The sequence below is a fragment of the Triticum urartu genome, chromosome 6A, assembly GCF_056163025.1.
Source record: "Triticum urartu cultivar PI428250 chromosome 6A, HENAU_Tu73, whole genome shotgun sequence".
Classification (NCBI taxonomy): Eukaryota; Viridiplantae; Streptophyta; class Magnoliopsida; order Poales; family Poaceae; genus Triticum; species Triticum urartu.
Window position 1 is genome coordinate 106,912,240 of NC_141878.1, and position 6,955 is coordinate 106,919,194.

Here is a 6,955-nt window from a genome sequence, read left to right on the forward strand (position 1 = left end):
GCCTTGTAAATTTCTAATGACTAGATTTGGCCACAAGTGTCTAGTATACGATGCTCTTCCAAATATACGGTTTGATCGGAGCAAATGGTACACTTGTTTTATGCTTTGGCTTCATCTGCCCGTTATACTAGTCATCATATCTTGTCGCACTTCATTTTCGCATTCAGAGCTGCGGATGAGCTCGGCCATGTCGCATGTCGCATGACGGGGCAGGAGCATGATGTTGCTTGTTCGCCTGAGATCGGGAGTAGGATGAGGGAAAATTTGCCTAAACTTGAATCTGAGCTGCAAATTGACACCTTCGTTTGCAACAAATAGGTTCCTCTCTTCAGCAGTCTTCCAATAAATGTTTTCCAATAACTAGTTAATAGGGATATTTCAATATTACTTTTATCGTTTTTTTAGGATCACTTTTATCGTTATTGGAAGAGTTGCTTTTGCAATCTCCCGATAATCTCATCTCAATCCAACTACCGTATTTGGAGAGTCTAGGGAGAGTTGAGTGAATTATTGGGAAATGTGAAAGTTAAAGGGAGACTGCTGGAGCACGACTTTTCTTTTACACTTTTACTAAATCCAGTCGGCTGATTTCGATTTGGCTTCAGGTAGAATTTTTTGGCCATCCGATTTTCTTTTTTCGAATCTCAGAGCAGCTGTGGTCAATTCAGCCGATTGCTTGTTTTTTAGTGCGCTTTCGAGTCGCGGGTGCGGTCTGGCCCGACCCATTCTTCCTCGGTGGTGGGTGGATCAGTGACAGGGAGGCCGCTGTCCCTTTGTTTGTGCCAGTGTAACAAGAAGAGGAGGAGTGACGAAGTTTCAGTGTACTCTCCCCGGGATGGCCAGCTGGCCAACCGTGTTAGTTCTGTCTCCAACCAGGGAATTGGCAACACAGATTCAAGATGAAGCAATCAAGTTTGGTAGAGCATTGAGAATGTCATCTACTGTATGTTCCTTCTATCTTTATGTCTGCACTACACTACTCTACTCTTAGACCACTTAATACACTACATTGCTAGATGCTAATGTTACTCGTACCTAAGAAATGGTATTTTCGTTTTTGTAAACTACATAGATATATATAGGGGGTCCTAGATCGAAGGTCATTATATTTTGCTCCACGAAGAGGGTGTGTGATCAGCTATCTTGAACCCTATCACAACAGTATGGTACTTCTGCTATTCATGGTGATAAATCAAAGGCTGAGAGGGACTCTGTGCTAAGTGATTTTCTAACCGCCAGGTGCCCAATACACATTTTACTAATCTGTAGTTTTTGAATGTGATCTCAGCTTTCATGATACGGAAGATAGTAGGAGAGTTTCCAGGGTTGGTCTCAATTCCCTGAAATGATTTTCACATTCCATCGACAAAATATCATGATTATTGTTGTTGAGATTATTGATATTTGGTATCCATATCAATCAATTATTACGTCACAGCTCCATGTTTTCAAGGTGTGCCATCGACTGGTATGATATGGAATGTGTAGGACCAATCTCTTGATTCGGACTAAACAACATATTTTGTTTCTTTCATAGTCAGGTTTTACTTTGCGGATGTCAATAAGTTCCACGGGCCGTGATAAAAAAAAAGGAATATAAGTGTAAGTCTGCAAATTTGAGCTTGCCTGGGTCACTCCATTTTGAAGGCGGGATTTGAGTACTAATCAATTGGTTCACAACAACTCTGATATCATCTGACAAGTTTATTTCAATTCTGCCATGGCCTCCATCTGTCTCTGCATATACCTTTAGAAAATGCCCACTATTCAGATAATGCCATATTTATATTTGAAGTTCTGCCTTATTCACTTTATGATTGATGAAATTATAAATTTCTTATGTGGCTCTCATATTCATTTTCAGTTATGGAAGGAGGAAGTGATAGGAGGCCATAAAGTGTGGCTGGTGATGGATGAGGTTAGAGAAATGATATGAATACATATTATACTGTATATAGAGGTTTGAGATCATCTCCTCGGACACTGTATAACCCGATCAATAAAGCTATATTTTAGGTCCTTAACATAGAAGAGCTGGCCTATACTATTGATCTGTTGCAAGATTTCACTTGAGTTCTTCCGTTTTGTACTGTTACATGGTATATTGCTCACAAGTTAATAGTATTTAGATTTAGAAATGGGACAACAATCAAAAAATATATTCACAAGTCAAAGGAAACATATTCTGAATAACTGAAATCCACAATCACAATTAATACAGAAGGCAAATTGTAAATAATCAAATAATTTATCCTCCCAATTCAAATCAATGAACATATCTATAAGACCCCACCTAATCCGATTTACATGAGAGTTTGACAAATAATATTCCCAAATGTCAAACCACAATACCCATGACTTCATTTTGGCCAGCTCTTCACATGTAGTTATGTTATGCAATTGCTCGCACCAATTGAAGCCCATTAGATGGAAAAAACATGTATTGCCAAACTACGCAATACTTTACAAACCAATTAAATTCACAATTCACCTCTCTTCTGCTAACAAATATATGGGTCATAGCTGCAAATGTAGTTAAAGCTCATGATTCATGTCTTTCTATATTTAAGAACATTCCAAATCGATGGGCCCGGCAACGCGCACCATCAATGATCTAGTCCATATGAGGAGCTCCAAGCTTCCGCCCATGGATCTCGCCATATTAGGTGCCTGGCGATCAGGGTGCTAGCTTGGACGATGTGGATGATCCCCAACAAGCTTGTAATTAATTGAGCGTGCTCCCTTGCGGCAACCCCCTGATGCGATCTATAAACTCTGTGGTTTTTTGCAGTTCTGGAAGCCGCTTAGCCACGACCAGGAGAGAGCCGCCATCAATGCGATCACCGCCAGCTTCAGATCCTTGGTGCTTCGTCCGACGCCTCCGCTTCCGTCGCCACCTCCTTTTGTATGACTTGTGTGTGTACTCTCTGCCTGTGCTTTGTTGCTGTCTATGTTGGAACTGATTGTGCTTGTGGCAGTTTGCGTTATGTATAAAATGGGGGCGAAAGCCTTTTTCGGTCAATATGAGCTAAATCCTTTTATTTTTCTTTCATTAAAATGTTCGCTCTACAGAACTAAAAGATAAAGAAAGGAGGGATTTTTTTAATCCATGCTCTTTCATTTGTTTCTTAGAACCAAAAGATATTTTCTTATTGATGAAGAGTGGATTAATATCCATTTTAATGATAAAAATCATGACATAGTAATTTTTTCTTGATGCCACAACATATTTCTTTTGAGGGGATTGACGCCACGACATGGTAGTTCTCTCACTGTCGCCAAGGAACTGGGTGACCGTTCCATCTCATTAACTAGTAAGCTTGCACGTGCAACGCACGTTAAATGTTGACCACAAATATATAAATTTGATTAATACAAAGTGTTGTTATGTCACTCGAGTAGTTTTTTCCATAAATGAGACATCCTATGGTCTGATAGGTTGCAAAAGAAAAAGAAATCTAGTTATGATTGAAAAGCAACCTTGCATTGTGTTCAGTACGTGGAGATGAAACTCTACAATTGGTCTAAATTCATTGTGTAAGCAATGGATAACTAAAACCTGGGGAAAAAGATAAAGAGATAGTTAAGTCTACAAATACTATATAATATGAGGTTGCTAACCAAATGCTTATATAAACCTGCAAATGGCCTTGATAAGGTATCATGAAATTTCCGGTAGTCAATTACGTGTTACAGATAAACATAACTCACACTTGAACGACTACTAAAATATAAAACAAATATCTCACATAAAAAAATTAATGGTATTGAACCAATATTCTGAAGTAAAATCTTAACACGAAAGAATCCACTTTTGACAATCAAATGAGCTAGCTCTATTCTGAAGGTGTAGCATTACAATTTACGACATAGTCTCCGGTCACTAACCTGCAGGGGCAGGTTTGTACACAGGTGTGTTAAAAATAAACCTCTCTAAGAAGAAAATATAGAGTAAAAGAACAAAAAGCTTGGCTCAACTCAATTTCTGACAGGAAGCCGATAATCTCCATCTATTATGTTTTCTTGAGTTCCACATCTCCACCAGTACCCGACAATCAGATTCAAAGGAAACATCAGGCCATTCTTCCTTGTTTTAATAGCAATTTAGTAATATAACAGAGGCAACAGAGATGTCAGACAAAAAACAAACTGAAACTCTAAATAGATTATGCATGTTTGGTCTTTAAATGGGGAACGTTTCCCTGATTCTAAGGGAGATGTAGCTGGATGATGATTTTCCATATGTGACTGGCTAAAACCATGGCGAAGTAATGAAATCAGTAGAACAATGTCCATACTGAGAAGCTATTGGATGTTTTTATTCCAGCTTGACATCTACATTGATCTGGAATGCATACTTTCCCTCATACATTGATAAGATCGACCAGACTAAACCAGCCTTGAAAGGTTTCATCCCAACAGTTAACCTAGATGGGACACTATATATAGAAAAGGCATAGGGATCAGGCAAGTAGAAGTTCTACAGATTGCTTTTCTGTCACAGGTCACAACAAGTAACCTGAATGATAAGCCTTGCTTTCACTACAAGTCCTACAGATTGCTTTGCTTTAAAAGGTCTCAAGTATGATTGTTCACATAAACTCAACAAACATAACTATTCGGTCTGATGGTTAAGAAAGAAAATAGCAGATAAGTTGTTGGAGCTCAGTTGATTGTCCTCATAATCCTACTGTAAATTGACTTGTGCATCAACCTAAATACTTATGCAGGTCTATCTAGCTGTGTACAATTAAGCATGCGAAAACAACACATTTTAGGCATCAGTGCCAACTGATACCTCAAATATGATATTAATAATTCTACAAATGGAAATGATAAGGTTTGTTTTTCTCAAGCTGAGGGTATAAGATGCAAGAATAAAGAGATAATGTTAGTCTCTGTTCGTCATCTGAGAAGCAGGTAATCCAGCTATACTAAATCCAACTGAAAAGGCCAACAATAATAAATAGGTAAGCTGCTCACTGCTCACGGCTTCATGCATATATTCCGCATGGCTGCCACGGTCTAATTGGACCTGAATCAAACAAAGCAACTTCACATGAGTCACCAATTACATCATTGAACACATCATACATAAGTCAAAAGGATGCAACATACATGGACAGAACAGTATGCATAGAAAAATGGCAGGTGCATATGGCAGGTGCATATCCCATACTTAACCACTACCAAAATACCAAATAATGTTGATCCGATCTAATCAAACTCTACTCCTTCCAGCAACAAGCTACATTTGAACTGAATTGCACAAGTAACTAACCTTCTAACCTTCTTGGAAACCTGGATCACCTCCCTGAACCTTGGGTGTACATTAGGGCTTCTCTCCATGGGCCTGTTCAAAATCATGTGAACACAGTTAGAGCATCTACTTTAGTTCAGCTAAATATGGTACAACCAAGTATACATATCCTATATAGAATTCTGAACTTCTAAATGCCTTGTCATTCTTTTTATTCCAATGTACCGAGCTTGATCTGGTTTGAGGGCTTCTAGATCATGTTTAGAAATTTTATCTTGTAAACATTTTTAAGCAAGAACCAGGGAACTTAGTGTAGTTACAAAGATACCATGTCTGACCAAGCACCAATGCCAGCTCTAAATGCAGTCACCATTTTTCAGCAGGAACTTAGTTCATGTACAATCCGAAAACATGCACTTAAGTTCCCTTCCATCATGCAATCCAAACAACATGCACGTAAGTTCCCTTCCATATGCAATCTAAGAACATGTACTTAAGCAGGCTAGTCTAAAAATCTGCACTTAAGCAGCTCTAATTCGTCTCTGCTCCAGCTCTTTCCTTAATCCACCACCTGCTCCAGCTCCTTCCTCAATTTGCCTCGAATCCCTTGTACCGCATATCCTGAAACAAATCATCATCAACAAACTTTAGTATCTTCGATGGAGAATTATGGAGGTATACTCTACCGCAAAGTACCGACCTGAAGTTGAGTAGTGGCCTTAGAGACACTACTAGGGAAAAGGCTAGCAGCAGCGCAGGTTTTAGGTGTATCAGTAGCGCGGGGACCGGCGCTACTAATAAGGCGCTATAGCTAACACGTAGCAGTAGCGCGTGCTCACCAGCGCTACTGCTACACAAGTGTAGCAGCAGCGCGCTTAATGGAAGCTCGCTACTGCTAATAGCTATAGCGCGCTTCTCCTGTACGCGCTACTGCTACTACCGCGCTGCTGCTAACTTTTCTCCACTCGCTACTGCTAATTTTAATAGTTTTTTGTTTTTTTCGGCATATTTGTTTTGTATTTGAAACAGGCTTTATAGAAGAATCTTTAGCACATACAAATGTCATCATGATACACATACAAATGCCTGCGAGACCACAAATGTAATCATAGCATATACATACAAATAGTCTCATCATAATCATCATCCAACACAAAGTGGTATCTTGTCATCATCTCGAAAATAGCGATACATGCAAGTCTCGAATACTTGCAACTACAACGTCATCCATCTAAACAAAGGTATACGCGAGAAGAGCTATCACTATGAGTGAGAGCGGAACTATACAGTACATGAGGTGGCGGTTACGAGTCCTCTCTCGCGCTAGCGTGAACCTCAAGTAACTAGCTTCTCCTTCTTGTCTGCTTTTGAAGCCTTTATGGCTGGCGCCTGGCACTCATGCCACTCGTTGTACACCCCCGGAACCTTCCCTTTGTACACGACATAGCACTTCCATCTCGCCATCAAGAAACTAGGTACCTGTTAGAGATGCATGTTCATGAAGAGGATGTACAATCATATATATGCAACAAAATATACTAGAGCAACACCGAAAAAGAAAGGGTTAGCAACTAGATGCAACATACAGTATGCAAATTAATTAACTAGAGGTACGTAGGTCATCGTACGCAAACTAACAAAGTAGCGTTACGCAAGTTCGGTAGGGTCCGTGGACATCACAAAGTTTCATCGCTA